Source organism: Balaenoptera physalus (assembly GCF_965194825.1).
Source record: "Balaenoptera physalus genome assembly, contig: HAP1_SCAFFOLD_1563, whole genome shotgun sequence".
NCBI classification, from domain to species: Eukaryota; Metazoa; Chordata; class Mammalia; order Artiodactyla; family Balaenopteridae; genus Balaenoptera; species Balaenoptera physalus.
The window spans coordinates 82,157-102,695 of record NW_028125233.1 but is presented as its reverse complement, the minus strand read 5'-3'; positions in this window follow the sequence as shown (position 1 = coordinate 102,695).

Below are 20,539 nucleotides of genomic sequence, written 5' to 3'. Positions count from 1 at the left end.
GCTCGCGCTGGAGAGAAGCGCCAGATGAAGTTTTGTAGGGTGCAGGCCTAGGAGCAGCAGGCTGAGGGACACGAGGCTGGGTATGGTTGGTCCAAGCCGGTTGGGTTGGGTTGGCCACAGTTGGCTGAGCTGGTTTGGCGGGACCTGGCAAAGAGGCAGGAGCTGGCTGGGATGAATTGACTGCAGCAGGTTGAGCTGAGTCAGTAGAACCAGGCTGGGCACGGTAAGCCACAGCAGGCCGATGTGAGGCCAGAGACTGTGGCCTCCGAGGAGCGGGTCGAGCTTGAGGCTTGTCCCAGGCAGAAAAAGGCAGAGGTATCAACTTGACCTTCCCAGGAGGAGGCCGCTCACACTGGGATGGAGATGGACACTCTGTTTCAGCACTGCTGTCTGGTTTCTGGGCTTGGACTTGCGTTTTCTCAGGCCTCTTACCCTCACGTGGGGTATGCCGCCGTGGCTGGATCGCTGGGGGTGGCTGGGGGTCTTTGGGGTTGCTTGAATTTCCCAAGAGCCGACAGGAAGAGAGCCCAGTTTTCGTCTCATTCTTCTTCCCCAGCGCATGAAGAACCTTCACAGACTCCAGCATGCGCACGCCAAGGGAGGTTCGAGGCTTTTGAAAGCTCTCTTGGCGAAGCTCAGTTTGGTGTTCCTTTCGCTTCGTGTTGGGGATTGCTGGCTTGTCTTCTGCCTTGACTTTGTTCCCTGACTGCTTGTTCTCTTCAGCCTTGTTTCTTCCTCTGGTCCTTTTGGTCTTTTCCTGCCCATGGCTCTCAGTTTTGCTGATCTTTCCGGATGCAGCTTTCTGAGGTTTGCCTTGAGAGTGCTTGGCCGTGTTCGCAGGAGCCCTGTCACTGACTGCAGCAGTGCATATAACCGCTTCTCCCCCTAACAGGCACTCTGGATCCTTTGGCTGGATTTTGGCCTTGGGAGCACCACCGATAGGCTCAGAGGCTTTCTGTTTGTTCTTCCTGGGTTGATCAGAGGGAACCTTTACGACACTTGGCTTTTCCTGCACCTGATTCACCTTAATGGCTCTGGTGTCTTCAGCTTTGATCACGTTGGGACCTTGGGATCGATCAAGATCTTTCCAAGAATTAAAGAGCTGGGGAAGGTGAATATCCTCCGCCAGTGTAGTAATGTCTGCAAGACCACTGCTAGGTTCAGTCCCATTTTCAAGTGTCCCTAGGTCCTGACGACTCAGGCTGTTCTCTCCCAGATCAGCATTTTCAGAACCAGGCTGCTCCTCTTGGCTGAGGGGATCGGTGCAGGCCAGCGGCTGGGGAATATCAGGGATTCCCAAAGGGAGTAGTGGAGGATCTTGGTTTTCTATTGGGATCTGGTAGGCCTCCAGAGGCTTTGACAGCTTGGTTTTGATATCCTCCACGTTCTTACTCTCTGTTTGTCCCTGGCTTGGAGCTGGAGGCAGGGCCAGGAGACGCCTGGCACTCTGGACTGGAGCTGTCACTGAAATGTCCCCAAGTTCAGATGGTGGGTTACTCTCAAGTATGTGACTGTTTCTGCTACTGCAGGACTTGGGGAGTTCTTGAGTTTGTGTCACACAAAACGTCTGGCTTGGAGGTTGCAATCCCAGGGAATTTTTCATCACCAGGGAAGGCTCCATCACTACAAAGGGATCAAGGGAGAAGTCAGTCCCTGGTAAATGAGATGCTCCCCCTAAACACCAACACAGCAGTCATGTACCTTTCAAGGGGTTCAGGGGCAAGATGGGCAAGGCATTTCTACTAACTCTTCTTAAGGATCATGGACAGTGCCCTATGCTACGAGGTAAGCGGTGACTGTTGTAATGCTTAACTGGTGATCATTTCATGTCACTGATCCTTGGCTCTCTTTGTATCTCATAGGACTGTTGTAAGTCCAATACAAAATGAGTCTTCTTTTTAAACAACTGAAATGTTTTACAAAGCCTAGCATTCTCATATAGAGTCCTTTCAATTCTCCCCACTTTCCCGAGAGGCTAAGAACACTTCACACCATGAACTAGGAGAGGGGGTAGAGCCCTTTCTGATGAAATACAGAAACAAAGACAGAGTCTTAGCCTGCTTGCTCTCTGGACAGGATCTCGGACCACAAGGTCTTAAATCCTGGTATAAATGACGGAAGTGAGGACAGTTCAACTGGCACTCTCATAACAAGAGTTCTGAGACACCTTCCAAAGAGACTGTAGCAGTAGACGAGGGAAGGGAGTGCTACAGTGTGGTAGTACAGGGGGAATGCTCGGCTACAGCAGTGAAAAATGTGGTACCTATTGGTGTGCTCTCGGGGTTCTTGTACATGTAGCATAGATGACCTTTACAGTGTCCCTGCCACCTTCCCACCTGCATTAGGTGTTCTTTTTGTTTTTTTGTTTTTTTGTTTTTTTTTAATTTACGTTTATTTATTGATTGATTGTTTGAACTTATTTATTCTACGTATTTATTTTTTTGGCTGCACAGGGTCTTCATTGCTGTGCACGGGCTTTCTCTAGTTGCGGCTAGCGGGGTCTACTCTTGGTTGCGCTGTGCGGGCTTCTCTTGTTGCGGAGCATGCGCTCTAGGCGCGTGGGCTTCGGTAGTTGCGGCTCACGGGCTCTAGAATGCAGGCTCAGTCGTTGTGGCACATGGGCTTAGTTGCTCCACGGCATGTGGGATCTTCCCAGACCAGGGCTCGAACCCGTGTCCCCCGCATTGCATTGGCAGGTGGATTCTTAACCACGGCGCCACCAGGGAAGCCCTAGGTGTTCTTACATAGAGTCTAAAAACAGAGGGCACTGAGCGAAGGTAGTGGTTACTAAAGGCTCAGGATCTAAATTCTACCTGTCTCTACACCCCTTCCCAGCTGTCGATTTGACCCCATTTGTGAATGCCGACCTCATTCTTCAGCTTTCTCTGCCGTTTGTATACTCACCTTGAAAACTTGTTTCTGTGATGCGTTGAGCAGACACAGGGTGGCAGATTGCAGAGGTGGAAGCTGGTGGTCGGATATTTGTGGGCTGAATCTCCTTCAGTCCCATTCCCATTTCTGGTTGCGCAGAGGCCCTACTTCCTGTGTATGACGCGGAGCCATAGGATTGCGGGCAGGAGCCAAGTTCTCCATACAGTGAAGACCCCAGTGTGCCTTGGTTATAGTAATATACCTGGCTTCCTTCCTGGTAGGGAAGTGACAGGCGGCTATGCCCCTGATTTGGAATCTGAGATGGTGCTCCCTGAGCAAGCCTGGCAGAAAGTGATGGATATAGAGGGACCATGTTATTGGCGTCTGAAGTTTTATCATACTGGGCTGCCATAAACATGGAGGAAGCAGCTGGGTGCCGGTCAGTGAGTGCCAGAGTAAAGTCTCCGAGTGAAGAGGAATTCTTTTCAGTGCTTCCTGTGATGTCCCACTCAAGAACACTTGGATAGGAAGGAGCTGAAGTGGAGATCTGGCTGTGGTCAGTAACTCCAGATAACATAGTCGTGCTGGAATGTTGGTAAAGGTAGGCACTACCCATGAGTGTCTGGAAAGAGGTACCGGTAGCCGATGCCGAATTGACGGCAGGGGCAGAGACTCTGGAGAAGTTGCAGACACTTCGTGTTAGGGAAGTTGCATTGCTCACCACAGGAAGAGAATGCTGCAGAGAATTTAGAGTTCCAAGTAGAGATGGATTTTGGAAATTTTCTGTAAGAACAAGAGGGTCATGAAAAACTCAGGGAGGTTGAGAAATTCTCACTACGTTTGAGGAACAGCATTATCTTAAGGTTCTTGCTCTCAGGACACCTCTACTATCGACCCTTCCTGAGAAACCCAAAATCAGACAGTTAATGATGGCTGTAAGGACTGAGCAGTTTTCCACTCTTCTGTATTAACTGCCTGTGCTCCCATCTTGGGCACAGATGGGCAGAAGAGCCAAGTGGTATGGTTCAGACATTGTTCTCTAGGCTGGAAGCAACCTTCTCCCTGCCCTGTCTTTCCCTTCAGCCTGCACTCGTATTGACTTCTATGCTATTTCCTAGACTGGAAGCATTTTAGAACTAGGAGGCCCTTAGAGAACTTTCTCTTTTTTCAGTCTCATTTCACGAGTAAGGAAACTGAGGCTCAGAGAGGTCGGGTTGACTTGTTCAGGTTCTCTCATTATGTTAGTGTCATTACCAGGTTTCAGAACCTAAGTATCCTGACTTCCTTGCCAGGACTCCACTCTGAGCATGATAGTGCCAGAAAGCAGGAGAAATAGAACTTATAATATAAGCATTTTTTTTGTCCATTAGAAAACAGTACGGCCATTACCATTGTCATCTTCAGTGTCTCCCTTTGCTTGTGCAGTTCCCACGCTATTACCTAGAGTTGACGTATAGCTCAGTCCAACTGGTGAACTGAAAGAGTCATGTTTGCCCTCTTCAAGCCTGGTTTCTCATCCTACCTCAAAATGATTACCCGAAAGTGGATTTCTTAAGTGCTTTTGGAAAGAGAAAAGTTATCTGATTACTTCAGATTACTCATCTATAAAGTGGTTATAACACCACCACCAATAATAATAGCAGTAATAATTAATAGATGAATAAGCTGATCTATTGCGTATGATTTATATGGAGGAAGATACAATAAGTTCTAGAAAGACAAAGAAAAATCATGAAAAACATGTTACGTAACGAAAAAGAAATCCATAGATATTAATGAAAACTGGGGTATGTGGGCAAGTATCAAAGCCTAATGAATTTACTAACAAATGACATTCTGTACCATACATGCAATATTATGAAAGTGAATTTTGCCCACTCTATTTTAGTGAATACTATTAACCAAAAAACACGATGGAGGTGATAGAGGTGAATGAATTCCTAGCCAATGCATACAGACAGAGACGATAAATCAGTAAAAAATGCACAACAAGCAACAGAATGCAACAAATGTGAATGTATAGGTAGCCACAACATATATAGACAAGTATTTCAATGAAAACCGGTACAAAGCAGACAGCAAAATAGTAAGTGTAAAAGAGTTTCATTATTGTGCTCATTCATATTTTTACCCAGCAAGTAACAGGTATTAAGCCTAGGAGAAATATATCTTTCCATGAATATAACTCATATAATAAGCAGAAAGGAAGCTTAAAAAGTATCAAGAAGGTTTTTGTATTTATCCTAGAACTTAGAATCATCTTCCACATCCAAGAAGATGACATCCCAAGACCTCAAAAAACCATCATCCCTAGAATCCAATTAAAAAAGATTTTCAAATGTAAGAAAATCCAAAGGACTCCACAACATTGTTTTAGATAAACGTGGATGTTTGTGTTTTCTTTTTTTCTTTTGCCGCGCCGCGTGGCCCTGGCCGTGAAAGCACCGAGTCCTAAGCGCTGGACCGCCAGGGAATTCCCTAAATGGGGAATTAGAGATGTGGGGGCTTGACTTTTTCTTTTTCTTCTCCGGTAGCTAAGATCTACAAGCGAACGATGGCTGTTGATCAATGTGCTCTCTGTGTTAGGAAGGAAATAACTGTAAAAATTGAAAAGCAACCTTGCCTTAGAAGCTACATATCACACAAAGGAAATAGTCCTTCTGATTCAATGTAGAAGATATCATTTAAAATGTTTAATTGGTCAAATGTCTACCTAGTTTAAAAATTAGAAAGAATAGAACACTGAAAAGCAGCCCCCTAGATAACCACTTTGGTTTCTGGTTTCTAGGAAGCATCATTTCTAAAACATACTTCTAAAATGTTTCTATTCCAAACTGTCAAGTGCCAGCTGTATTCAGAGAGGCAATAAAAGAAAGAAAACGGAGTATGACTTTTCTGATAGGCTGCCCTTCCTGGTGATCCCCTGTTCTGGCCTTACTTTCCTTCTTAGTCTGTTAATGTAAGGATTTGCTACCATCAGCTTTGTTTTGCCCTGCTCTGAGCAGATTTCCCTCTGTGCTGTTTCTGCTTTAATTTAAAATCTTTGGCTCCCATCAACATTCCATGGCAAACTGCCTCTTTCTTGAGAGCTCCTCTATGCTTTCCCTCTTCATTCTTATATTTTTTTCCCATCTCTTGGTTCCTGTTGGCCTGTGCTAATGAAAACAATCCTAAACTTGCTTACGTTTGACTCTGTGCCTCCCTATATAGCCCAGTACTCTCCATCCTCTCTCCCTATTCTCTCTTTTCAACTAGTCGAAATACTAGTGGAGGGAGACCATTGGAGATGAAACATCTTGGTATATATCGCTAGTTTTCTGTGTCACCTGGCTTTTCTATGTTTCTGTTGAAACACTCTTTTGAGAAGTCTCTGATTTCATTTTCTACATGGGTACCCTTTAAGGCTCAATATTGGAAAAGAAGGGGATCAGAGTGATCAACCCAATGTGGTATCCTAACGTAACAGATAAGGAAAGCAGCAGGCTTTGTGAGGCAGTCAGTGATTTGTCCAAAGTCACACAGACAGTAAACGTCAAAGTCAAAACTGAAATTAGGTCTCCAGACTTGTAGTTCAATACTTTCCCTCATTATTCCACGCTATTTTGAATCTCCTCCTCAATTTAGGGGCAAAAGAAATCGAACGCAAAACTTTCCAAAGTTTCTTTTCTTACCTGACATGGTCAGAGAAGAGGAGACATCAACTGCAGGTACAAGGGATGAGGAGACAACACTAGAGGATGTCTGAGTGGCTGCAGCTGAACGGCGCACGTGTCCAGTACAAAGGTCACTGGTTACTGGTCCAAACGGCTCCACGGAAACCCCAAGACCTCTACCAAGTGGTAGTAGGTTTGGTAGGAGAGTGATGTCACAAAGCAGGCAGTTGAAAGGTATGAGCTAGCCAATAGGGAGGTCCGATCCCCAACAGGAGGGCGGGCTTGGGTGAAGAGAGCGTAGGAGAGCTAAAACAACCCCTCAATTTCTGAGCTCTGGGGAGGAAATCCTAGAAGACAGATTTACCTCCCCCAGGCTCTTCCATTAGGGAAATCATTGCAACATTTCTTACAGACGTTCATTAATATAATTAACTAACAGTTACTTATATTCTACAGAGTATTCTATTTTATGTATCATATACTTAGAGCTATATAGATCTTATTTAACTAGTATCCTTAGGAAGGAAAGAGCCATGTAGTTTGAACTATTACAGTTGTAACTTGGTTAAAGAGCAGGGTGAAGTTTGTTGAGTGTACCCTGTGGAGAATGTTGTGGTCCAAGGCTCTTCTCTTTTAGTTTCTTCTCCTTGACTCCTACCTTCCTTGGGCTGGGCTAGGCTGGGGGCCAGGTTGGACTTGCGACTTAACATTTCTCTTCCGCTTTCTTTTTTTTTTTTTTTTTTCTTCCATTATGGGCATTGCTTCTAGGACAAGCCTTGATCTTGCATTGGATGTTCCTTCCTGTCAACTTCCAGCAGCAGGAGTCTTCTTTTCAGTGCTTGATGCTTCACGAAATAGACTCTGCCCATTGGCAGCAAATACCAGAGAGCTAGGAGACAGAGCTGGTTGCAGACCTTTCCTCTTCCAGCCTTTGGTTGCAATTGTTTTGCCCATGATTTGCTAGCTCTAGTTCCTTGGGCCACACAGGTATCCTGCCATCCAGCTCTTTTTATATGTGAGAGACATTCTGAACACTGTCCCTCTTTCTTTGCACAGAAGTATATACAGTGTGGCAGTTACCGTAATCTCCTCCCCCTTGCAAACAGCCCCTCTAGAATCTCGGACCTCTAGGACTCTCTGTCTTGCATGCTTGGGTGCAAGGCCAAGCACAATGAAGAGGAGAATAATTAGAGAAAGAGGAGGACATTGGTGGAGAACTGGGAGCAGGTAAGGTGAAAGGGCACCGGAGAAAAGAGATGCATGTAGGTTTTTTGGTTTCTGTGGGAAACAAGTTGACACACTTGGGCCTCATTTTGTATTAACAGAACAGAGAGTTGTAGATATAAGTAGCTAGATCGTGCAGCAACTGCCATGAAGTCTGTACACTGAAGAGAACAGTCTCACATCTAGTTTTCATTTTGTTTTATGTCATATTACCTTATTTATAGCATTCACTGGTATGTTTGTAGAACGCAGATGTTTTCAAATGCTCTGGTTTTGTCTACATGGTTATTTCCTTGTCCTATTTGTAAGGAATCCAACATTGTAAGACATATTGCATGTTTTTCTCTTGACGATTGTTTACCTTGAAGCGTCATGAGCTAACTTGAGCTGTTGGATTTTGTGGAGAAACTTTAAAAAGGGTCTGTGAAAAAGGCATTGTGGTGAGTCGCATTATGCACCCGAGCGTAAGGAGCAGATATCTGCCACCAGCCCAGCTTGGCCTGGATTGCCTCTGTGTTAGTTCCCCTGGTTAGTGCTTTTCTCCCTAACCACTCTTGTGACTGTGATAATGTGAGTTAAGGGCTGAGTTGCTAGTGATTTATGTGTGAGGTAGGCTGGTTTGAGGGAGGAAATCTATGGACCTAGTCATTTTCCTTGGTGGTAAGCTTTCAGGGGTGCAAAGATCGATCTTCCTGGGGACTTTTCTGGTACCAGGAAGATATCGCATAGATGGGACCTCCAAAGACACACATTTAATTTTTAGGCCTGTTGTTCCTATTATGGGATGTGAGTTTCTTCACTGATGGGGATGCTGCTTATCTGAGAAGAAACTGTGAAAGGTGGTGTAGTATAGAGGTGTGGCTTAAGCTTTTAAGTTTTCTTCAAGGTTTTTCCCCTAAGCTTCATACTTCAGACGGCCTACTTACATGAGACTAGTATGTGATGTCAGGCTAACAACTTCCTAAATACCTGCAAGCCAGATCAGTGTCTCTTTTCTCTATATTCCCATGGAAATCAAGGGTCCCGCCGAATTTTCCATCGAAACAGTTGATTTGTGCTGTCTCTAGGAATTCTACAGGGCGTACCGTTGCTTCCTAACCGGTGTCATTTGGGAGATCCACCTCTGTACGTTCAAATGATTAATTTTGAGACTCTGCTCATGTGTGCAGTAAACCCTTTAATTCCCTAAGACCTTCCTTTCCTCCATCTCATACCCCATGAAGCCCGCTTCAGTTTATCTCCTGAATTTCTTTGGAATCTGTCAGCTCTCCCTCAACATCCTAATACTGAACTTGCCTGTCTGTTGCGATTAGGTCCTAACTAGTGTCCATATATCTTGTTTCCCTCCAATCCATTCTTCACACAAGAAAGCTTCAAAGCAAGTTGGAACATTGCTCATAAACATCGCTCACAAACATTGTTTTGAGAATAGAAAACACACTGGTGGCCTTTAAGACTCTGCGTGCTCTAGAATCCTCTCTGCTTCTCTAGCCCCATCTTGTGCCACGTTTGCCCTCACTTTCTATGCTTCAGATACACTGAATTAACCTTAGTTCTCACTCATCTGACAGAAGTCAGTTGAGAAATTATTTTTCACTGTGATTCCTAGCATTAAGGAATTTGATGATCAGGTTTTGTATGAGGACTAAAGCTAAACTGGGAAGTGGAAGAATTGCGTTTCAACTGTTTCAGTCAACACGCATGTATTAATGATACCTAAGTATTGAACACCGGGCTAGGTTTCATGAGGGATACAGAAGTTCTGGCCATCTCTGGTTTTGGGTATCCCTTATTTGTTGAGACCTTTGCGTTGTTTGGTTGCCTTTTGTCTGTTTTCCAGATGGGAAAACAGGAACAAGGGAAGTATAGGTTATTACTAGGTGGGGTTGAACAAGTGGAGCAGCAAACTGCAAAGCAGAAAGAAGAGGGACGTACTATAGAGGGATGTGATTTCCATTTTCAAGGCGCCTGAGTCCTGTGCAGGGAGACAGCCTAACATAAAATGTGCCTAACAAAAGATCTATTGACTTCTTACTAAAAATCTCCAGTTCATATAACCCAGGGGTTTATACCTTCTCCTTTAAAAGTTCTATTCCTGGGACTTCCCTGGTGGTCCAGTGGTGAAGACTCTGCGCTTCCAATGCAGCAGGCGTGGGTTCAATCCCTGGTTGGGGAGCTAAGATCCCACATGCTGCGCAGCCAAAGAAATTTTTTTCAAAAGTTATACTCCTGTGTTGTTGAATTTAGTGGTTTAGATTTTGTTTGAATGTTAAGAAGATTTCAGTTTATTTACCAGGAACAAACAAAACATAATGTAAAAATAGTTTCCCAGAAACGATTTCCATCGTTCTCTTCTTCCCTTTCTCCCGCAGACTGACTGGTGTTTCATCTTGACAAGTTCTCTGAAGTTCTCTGTCATTCCATAGGAAAGCGGTCTGGCTTGGAGGTTGCAATCCCAGGGAATTTTTCATCAGCGGGGAAGTCTCCATCACTACAGAGGAATCAAGGGAGAAGTCAGTCCCGGGTAAGTGAGATGCTCCCCCTAAACACCAACACAGCAGTCGTGTACCTTTCAAGGGGTTCAGGGGCAAGATGGGCAAGGCATTTCTACTAACTCTTCTTAAGGATCATGGACAGTGCCCTATGCTACGAGGTAAGCGGTGACTGTTGTAATTCTTACTGGTGATCATTTCATGTCACTGATCCTTGGCTCTCTTTGTATCTCATAGGACTGTTGTAAGTCCAATACAAAATGAGTCTTCTTTTTAAAAAACTGAAATGTTTTACAAAGCCTAGCATTCTCATAGAGAGTCCTTTGAATTCTCCCCACTTTCCCGAGAGGCTAAGAACACTTCACACCATGAACTAGGAGAGGGGGTAGAGCCCTTTCTGATGAAATATAGAAACAAAGACAGAGTCTTAGCCTGCTTGCTCTCTGGACAGGATCTCGGACCACAAGGTCTTAAATCCTGGTATAAATGACGGAAGTGAGGACAGTTCAACTGGCACTCTCATAACAAGAGTTCTGAAACACCTTCCAAAGAGACTGTAGCAGTAGACGAGGGAAGGGAGTGCTACAGTGTGGTAGTACAGGGGGAATGCTCGGCTACAGCAGTGAAAAATGTGGTACCTATTGGTGTGCTCTTGGGGTTCTTGTACATGTAGCATAGATGACCTTTACAGTGTCCCTCCCACCTTCCCACCTGCATTAGGTGTTCTGTTTTTTTGTTTTTTTTTTTTTTTTAATTTACGTTTATTGATTGATTGATTGATTGAACTTATTTATTCTACGTATTTATTTTTTTGGCTGCACTGGGTCCTCATTGGTGTGCACGGGCTTTCTCTAGTTGCGGCTAGCGGGGTCTACTCTTGGTTGCGGTGTGCGGGCTTCTCATCGCGGTGGCCTCTCTTGTTGCGGAGCATGGGCTGTAGGCGCGTGGGCTTCGGTAGTTGTGGCTCACGGGCTCTGGAATGCAGGCTCAGTCGTTGTGGCACATGCGCTTAGTTGCTGCACGGCATGTGGGATCTTCGCAGACCGGGGCTCGAAGCCGTGTCCCCTGCATTGGCAGGCGCCACCAGGGAAGCCCTAGCTGTTCTTACATAGAGTCTAAAAACAGAGAGCACTGAGAGAAGGTAGTGGTTATTAAAGGCTCAGGATCTAAATTCTACCTGTCTCTACACCCCTTCCCAGCTGTCGATTTGACCCCGTTTGTGAATGCCGACCTCATTCTTCAACTTTCTCTGCCGTTTGTATACTCACCTTGAAAACTTGTTTCTGTGATGCGTTGAGCAGACACAGGGTGGCAGATTGCAGAGGTGGAAGCTGGTGGTCGGATATTTGCGGGCTGAATCTCCTTCAGTCCCATTCCCATTTCTGGTTGCGCAGAGGCCCTACTTCCTGTGTATGACGCGGAGCCATAGGATTGCGGGCAGGAGCCAAGTTCTCCATACAGTGAAGACCCCAGTGTGCCTTGGTTATAGTAATATACCTGGCTTCCTTCCTGGTAGGGAAGTGACAGGCGGCTATGCCCCTGATTTGTTCGTGGGCCTCCTGATACAGCAGTTCCCTTGGCTCTGGCCCTGTCGTCAGCTGCCCCTAGGAGGACTCTGAGCCCTAGCCACTTCTCTGGTAGATTTGCCTATTCCCCCACTATAATCACACCTGAATAAGGCAACTCAAACCTTTCAGAGATGTGTCGTGAACCTCTTGTTTTCTGAAATACCTATCTGGTGGTTGTGAGACTTAAGGCCAACCTCCCCGAGAGACTTTGTTTCTATTTCTCCTAGTAAACCTAGACTCATCTCCTGTCACCTTCAACTCTACTCCAATTGTGTTCTTTCAACCCAGACCCCTGACCCTGCTTTTTACTTCTGCCATTTCATCCTCACTCCTGCTTCCTTTCCTAAATCCATACGTCTCTTTTGGCCTTCCTAGCCCTGGGCCAAGTTCCTTCCTCTTTCCTCAGTTTTTACCCCTTTCCTTCATTCTCCCATCCAACTTTCAGTCCTTCCTTTCTCACGCCCCAGTTAGCAGCATCTCAAAATTCGAAAGGTTTATTACTCATCTATTAATTCTATTCCATTTACTTATTCGGTTCTATACCTATCTTACCTATGTATGGAAGAACCGCTGGTAGCCAAGGTGGCAGCAAGAATCCTAGCAGCTGTCACCTGACGTATCCGTAGTAGTCAGCAATTTCCATTTCTTTGTCCCTCTGGGTGAAAAATTGCAGCTTCCCCGAAGAGGTGTATCTGGCAGCATTCTCCCGTTGTTGTTGAGCCCGCCTCTTCATGGCCTCTCGCTCTGGCCTCTGCTCTTGTTCGATGGGCTTTGACATGACTGGCTCAGGCACGTTGGGTTCCCTCCATGGAACTCGTTGCTTGCTGAAGTCTTGGAGTAGAAGTTGGGTTTGGAGCTTGGGTGGGGACTGGCGCTTAGTCACAGCAGGGGGAACAGGCTCGCGCTGGAGAGAAGCGCCAGATGAAGTTTTGTAGGGTGCAGGCCTAGGAGCAGCAGGCTGAGGGACACGAGGCTGGGTATGGTTGGTCCAAGCCGGTTGGGTTGGGTTGGCCACAGTTGGCTGAGCTGGTTTGGCGGGACCTGGCAAAGAGGCAGGAGCTGGCTGGGATGAATTGACTGCAGCAGGTTGAGCTGAGTCAGTAGAACCAGGCTGGGCACGGTAAGCCACAGCAGGCCGATGTGAGGCCAGAGACTGTGGCCTCCGAGGAGCGGGTCGAGCTTGAGGCTTGTCCCAGGCAGAAAAAGGCAGAGGTATCAACTTGACCTTCCCAGGAGGAGGCCGCTCACACTGGGATGGAGATGGACACTCTGTTTCAGCACTGCTGTCTGGTTTCTGGGCTTGGACTTGCGTTTTCTCAGGCCTCTTACCCTCACGTGGGGTATGCCGCCGTGGCTGGATCGCTGGGGGTGGCTGGGGGTCTTTGGGGTTGCTTGAATTTCCCAAGAGCCGACAGGAAGAGAGCCCAGTTTTCGTCTCATTCTTCTTCCCCAGCGCATGAAGAACCTTCACAGACTCCAGCATGCGCACGCCAAGGGAGGTTCGAGGCTTTTGAAAGCTCTCTTGGCGAAGCTCAGTTTGGTGTTCCTTTCGCTTCGTGTTGGGGATTGCTGGCTTGTCTTCTGCCTTGACTTTGTTCCCTGACTGCTTGTTCTCTTCAGCCTTGTTTCTTCCTCTGGTCCTTTTGGTCTTTTCCTGCCCATGGCTCTCAGTTTTGCTGATCTTTCCGGATGCAGCTTTCTGAGGTTTGCCTTGAGAGTGCTTGGCCGTGTTCGCAGGAGCCCTGTCACTGACTGCAGCAGTGCATATAACCGCTTCTCCCCCTAACAGGCACTCTGGATCCTTTGGCTGGATTTTGGCCTTGGGAGCACCACCGATAGGCTCAGAGGCTTTCTGTTTGTTCTTCCTGGGTTGATCAGAGGGAACCTTTACGACACTTGGCTTTTCCTGCACCTGATTCACCTTAATGGCTCTGGTGTCTTCAGCTTTGATCACGTTGGGACCTTGGGATCGATCAAGATCTTTCCAAGAATTAAAGAGCTGGGGAAGGTGAATATCCTCCGCCAGTGTAGTAATGTCTGCAAGACCACTGCTAGGTTCAGTCCCATTTTCAAGTGTCCCTAGGTCCTGACGACTCAGGCTGTTCTCTCCCAGATCAGCATTTTCAGAACCAGGCTGCTCCTCTTGGCTGAGGGGATCGGTGCAGGCCAGCGGCTGGGGAATATCAGGGATTCCCAAAGGGAGTAGTGGAGGATCTTGGTTTTCTATTGGGATCTGGTAGGCCTCCAGAGGCTTTGACAGCTTGGTTTTGATATCCTCCACGTTCTTACTCTCTGTTTGTCCCTGGCTTGGAGCTGGAGGCAGGGCCAGGAGACGCCTGGCACTCTGGACTGGAGCTGTCACTGAAATGTCCCCAAGTTCAGATGGTGGGTTACTCTCAAGTATGTGACTGTTTCTGCTACTGCAGGACTTGGGGAGTTCTTGAGTTTGTGTCACACAAAACGTCTGGCTTGGAGGTTGCAATCCCAGGGAATTTTTCATCACCAGGGAAGGCTCCATCACTACAAAGGGATCAAGGGAGAAGTCAGTCCCTGGTAAATGAGATGCTCCCCCTAAACACCAACACAGCAGTCGTGTACCTTTCAAGGGGTTCAGGGGCAAGATGGGCAAGGCATTTCTACTAACTCTTCTTAAGGATCATGGACAGTGCCCTATGCTACGAGGTAAGCGGTGACTGTTGTAATGCTTAACTGGTGATCATTTCATGTCACTGATCCTTGGCTCTCTTTGTATCTCATAGGACTGTTGTAAGTCCAATACAAAATGAGTCTTCTTTTTAAACAACTGAAATGTTTTACAAAGCCTAGCATTCTCATATAGAGTCCTTTCAATTCTCCCCACTTTCCCGAGAGGCTAAGAACACTTCACACCATGAACTAGGAGAGGGGGTAGAGCCCTTTCTGATGAAATACAGAAACAAAGACAGAGTCTTAGCCTGCTTGCTCTCTGGACAGGATCTCGGACCACAAGGTCTTAAATCCTGGTATAAATGACGGAAGTGAGGACACTTCAACTGGCACTCTCATAACAAGAGTTCTGAGACACCTTCCAAAGAGACTGTAGCAGTAGACGAGGGAAGGGAGTGCTACAGTGTGGTAGTACAGGGGGAATGCTCGGCTACAGCAGTGAAAAATGTGGTACCTATTGGTGTGCTCTCGGGGTTCTTGTACATGTAGCATAGATGACCTTTACAGTGTCCCTGCCACCTTCCCACCTGCATTAGGTGTTCTTTTTGTTTTTTTGTTTTTTTGTTTTTTTTTAATTTACGTTTATTTATTGATTGATTGTTTGAACTTATTTATTCTACGTATTTATTTTTTTGGCTGCACAGGGTCTTCATTGCTGTGCACGGGCTTTCTCTAGTTGCGGCTAGCGGGGTCTACTCTTGGTTGCGCTGTGCGGGCTTCTCTTGTTGCGGAGCATGCGCTCTAGGCGCGTGGGCTTCGGTAGTTGCGGCTCACGGGCTCTAGAATGCAGGCTCAGTCGTTGTGGCACATGGGCTTAGTTGCTCCACGGCATGTGGGATCTTCCCAGACCAGGGCTCGAACCCGTGTCCCCCGCATTGCATTGGCAGGTGGATTCTTAACCACGGCGCCACCAGGGAAGCCCTAGGTGTTCTTACATAGAGTCTAAAAACAGAGGGCACTGAGCGAAGGTAGTGGTTACTAAAGGCTCAGGATCTAAATTCTACCTGTCTCTACACCCCTTCCCAGCTGTCGATTTGACCCCATTTGTGAATGCCGACCTCATTCTTCAGCTTTCTCTGCCGTTTGTATACTCACCTTGAAAACTTGTTTCTGTGATGCGTTGAGCAGACACAGGGTGGCAGATTGCAGAGGTGGAAGCTGGTGGTCGGATATTTGTGGGCTGAATCTCCTTCAGTCCCATTCCCATTTCTGGTTGCGCAGAGGCCCTACTTCCTGTGTATGACGCGGAGCCATAGGATTGCGGGCAGGAGCCAAGTTCTCCATACAGTGAAGACCCCAGTGTGCCTTGGTTATAGTAATATACCTGGCTTCCTTCCTGGTAGGGAAGTGACAGGCGGCTATGCCCCTGATTTGGAATCTGAGATGGTGCTCCCTGAGCAAGCCTGGCAGAAAGTGATGGATATAGAGGGACCATGTTATTGGCGTCTGAAGTTTTATCATACTGGGCTGCCATAAACATGGAGGAAGCAGCTGGGTGCCGGTCAGTGAGTGCCAGAGTAAAGTCTCCGAGTGAAGAGGAATTCTTTTCAGTGCTTCCTGTGATGTCCCACTCAAGAACACCTGGATAGGAAGGAGCTGAAGTGGAGATCTGGCTGTGGTCAGTAACTCCAGATAACATAGTCGTGCTGGAATGTTGGTAAAGGTAGGCACTACCCATGAGTGTCTGGAAAGAGGTACCGGTAGCCGATGCCGAACTGACGGCAGGGGCAGAGACTCTGGAGAAGTTGCAGACACTTCGTGTTAGGGAAGTTGCATTGCTCACCACAGGAAGAGAATGCTGCAGAGAATTTAGAGTTCCAAGTAGAGATGGATTTTGGAAATTTTCTGTAAGAACAAGAGGGTCATGAAAAACTCAGGGAGGTTGAGAAATTCTCACTACGTTTGAGGAACAGCATTATCTTAAGGTTCTTGCTCTCAGGACACCTCTACTATCGACCCTTCCTGAGAAACCCAAAATCAGACAGTTAATGATGGCTGTAAGGACTGAGCAGTTTTCCACTCTTCTGTATTAACTGCCTGTGCTCCCATCTTGGGCACAGATGGGCAGAAGAGCCAAGTGGTATGGTTCAGACATTGTTCTCTAGGCTGGAAGCAACCTTCTCCCTGCCCTGTCTTTCCCTTCAGCCTGCACTCGTATTGACTTCTATGCTATTTCCTAGACTGGAAGCATTTTAGAACTAGGAGGCCCTTAGAGAACTTTCTCTTTTTTCAGTCTCATTTCACGAGTAAGGAAACTGAGGCTCAGAGAGGTCGGGTTGACTTGTTCAGGTTCTCTCATTATGTTAGTGTCATTACCAGGTTTCAGAACCTAAGTATCCTGACTTCCTTGCCAGGACTCCACTCTGAGCATGATAGTGCCAGAAAGCAGGAGAAATAGAACTTATAATATAAGCATTTTTTTTGTCCATTAGAAAACAGTACGGCCATTACCATTGTCATCTTCAGTGTCTCCCTTTGCTTGTGCAGTTCCCACGCTATTACCTAGAGTTGACGTATAGCTCAGTCCAACTGGTGAACTGAAAGAGTCATGTTTGCCCTCTTCAAGCCTGGTTTCTCATCCTACCTCAAAATGATTACCCGAAAGTGGATTTCTTAAGTGCTTTTGGAAAGAGAAAAGTTATCTGATTACTTCAGATTACTCATCTATAAAGTGGTTATAACACCACCACCAATAATAATAGCAGTAATAATTAATAGATGAATAAGCTGATCTATTGCGTATGATTTATATGGAGGAAGATACAATAAGTTCTAGAAAGACAAAGAAAAATCATGAAAAACATGTTACGTAACGAAAAAGAAATCCATAGATATTAATGAAAACTGGGGTATGTGGGCAAGTATCAAAGCCTAATGAATTTACTAACAAATGACATTCTGTACCATACATGCAATATTATGAAAGTGAATTTTGCCCACTCTATTTTAGTGAATACTATTAACCAAAAAACACGATGGAGGTGATAGAGGTGAATGAATTCCTAGCCAATGCATACAGACAGAGACGATAAATCAGTAAAAAATGCACAACAAGCAACAGAATGCAACAAATGTGAATGTATAGGTAGCCACAACATATATAGACAAGTATTTCAATGAAAACCGGTACAAAGCAGACAGCAAAATAGTAAGTGTAAAAGAGTTTCATTATTGTGCTCATTCATATTTTTACCCAGCAAGTAACAGGTATTAAGCCTAGGAGAAATATATCTTTCCATGAATATAACTCATATAATAAGCAGAAAGGAAGCTTAAAAAGTATCAAGAAGGTTTTTGTATTTATCCTAGAACTTAGAATCATCTTCCACATCCAAGAAGATGACATCCCAAGACCTCAAAAAACCATCATCCCTAGAATCCAATTAAAAAAGATTTTCAAATGTAAGAAAATCCAAAGGACTCCACAACATTGTTTTAGATAAACGTGGATGTTTGTGTTTTCTTTTTTTCTTTTGCCGCGCCGCGTGGCCCTGGCCGTGAAAGCACCGAGTCCTAAGCGCTGGACCGCCAGGGAATTCCCTAAATGGGGAATTAGAGATGTGGGGGCTTGACTTTTTCTTTTTCTTCTCCGGTAGCTAAGATCTACAAGCGAACGATGGCTGTTGATCAATGTGCTCTCTGTGTTAGGAAGGAAATAACTGTAAAAATTGAAAAGCAACCTTGCCTTAGAAGCTACATATCACACAAAGGAAATAGTCCTTCTGATTCAATGTAGAAGATATCATTTAAAATGTTTAATTGGTCAAATGTCTACCTAGTTTAAAAATTAGAAAGAATAGAACACTGAAAAGCAGCCCCCTAGATAACCACTTTGGTTTCTGGTTTCTAGGAAGCATCATTTCTAAAACATACTTCTAAAATGTTTCTATTCCAAACTGTCAAGTGCCAGCTGTATTCAGAGAGGCAATAAAAGAAAGAAAACGGAGTATGACTTTTCTGATAGGCTGCCCTTCCTGGTGATCCCCTGTTCTGGCCTTACTTTCCTTCTTAGTCTGTTAATGTAAGGATTTGCTACCATCAGCTTTGTTTTGCCCTGCTCTGAGCAGATTTCCCTCTGTGCTGTTTCTGCTTTAATTTAAAATCTTTGGCTCCCATCAACATTCCATGGCAAACTGCCTCTTTCTTGAGAGCTCCTCTATGCTTTCCCTCTTCATTCTTATATTTTTTTCCCATCTCTTGGTTCCTGTTGGCCTGTGCTAATGAAAACAATCCTAAACTTGCTTACGTTTGACTCTGTGCCTCCCTATATAGCCCAGTACTCTCCATCCTCTCTCCCTATTCTCTCTTTTCAACTAGTCGAAATACTAGTGGAGGGAGACCATTGGAGATGAAACATCTTGGTATATATCGCTAGTTTTCTGTGTCACCTGGCTTTTCTATGTTTCTGTTGAAACACTCTTTTGAGAAGTCTCTGATTTCATTTTCTACATGGGTACCCTTTAAGGCTCAATATTGGAAAAGAAGGGGATCAGAGTGATCAACCCAATGTGGTATCCTAACGTAACAGATAAGGAAAGCAGCAGGCTTTGTGAGGCAGTCAGTGATTTGTCCAAAGTCACACAGACAGTAAACGTCAAAGTCAAAACTGAAATTAGGTCTCCAGACTTGTAGTTCAATACTTTCCCTCATTATTCCACGCTATTTTGAATCTCCTCCTCAATTTAGGGGCAAAAGAAATCGAACGCAAAACTTTCCAAAGTTTCTTTTCTTACCTGACATGGTCAGAGAAGAGGAGACATCAACTGCAGGTACAAGGGATGAGGAGACAACACTAGAGGATGTCTGAGTGGCTGCAGCTGAACGGCGCACGTGTCCAGTACAAAGGTCACTGGTTACTGGTCCAAACGGCTCCACGGAAACCCCAAGACCTCTACCAAGTGGTAGTAGGTTTGGTAGGAGAGTGATGTCACAAAGCAGGCAGTTGAAAGGTATGAGCTAGCCAATAGGGAGGTCCGATCCCCAACAGGAGGGCGGGCTTGGGTGAAGAGAGCGTAGGAGAGCTAAAACAACCCCTCAATTTCTGAGCTCTGGGGAGGAAATCCTAGAAGACAGATTTACCTCCCCCAGGCTCTTCCATTAGGGAAATCATTGCAACATTTCTTACAGACGTTCATTAATATAATTAACTAACAGTTACTTATATTCTACAGAGTATTCTATTTTATGTATCATATACTTAGAGCTATATAGATCTTATTTAACTAGTATCCTTAGGAAGGAAAGAGCCATTTAGTTTGAACTATTACAGTTGTAACTTGGTTAAAGAGCAGGGTGAAGTTTGTTGAGTGTACCCTGTGGAGAATGTTGTGGTCCAAGGCTCTTCTCTTTTAGTTTCTTCTCCTTGACTCCTACCTTCCTTGGGCTGGGCTAGGCTGGGGGCCAGGTTGGACTTGCGACTTAACATTTCTCTTCCGCTTTCTTTTTTTTTTTTTTTTTTCTTCCATTATGGGCATTGCTTCTAGGACAAGCCTTGATCTTGCATTGGATGTTCCTTCCTGTCAACTTCCAGCAGCAGGAGTCTTCTTTTCAGTGCTTGATGCTTCACGAAATAGACTCTGCCCATTGGCAGCAAATACCAGAGAGCTAGGAGACAGAGCTGGTTGCAGACCTTTCCTCTTCCAGCCTTTGGTTGCAATTGTTTTGCCCATGATTTGCTAGCTCTAGTTCCTTGGGCCACACAGGTATCCTGCCATCCAGCTCTTTTTATATGTGAGAGACATTCTGAACACTGTCCCTCTTTCTTTGCACAGAAGTATATACAGTGTGGCAGTTACCGTAATCTCCTCCCCCTTGCAAACAGCCCCTCTAGAATCTCGGACCTCTAGGACTCTCTGTCTTGCATGCTTGGGTGCAAGGCCAAGCACAATGAAGAGGAGAATAATTAGAGAAAGAGGAGGACATTGGTGGAGAACTGGGAGCAGGTAAGGTGAAAGGGCACCGGAGAAAAGAGATGCATGTAGGTTTTTTGGTTTCTGTGGGAAACAAGTTGACACACTTGGGCCTC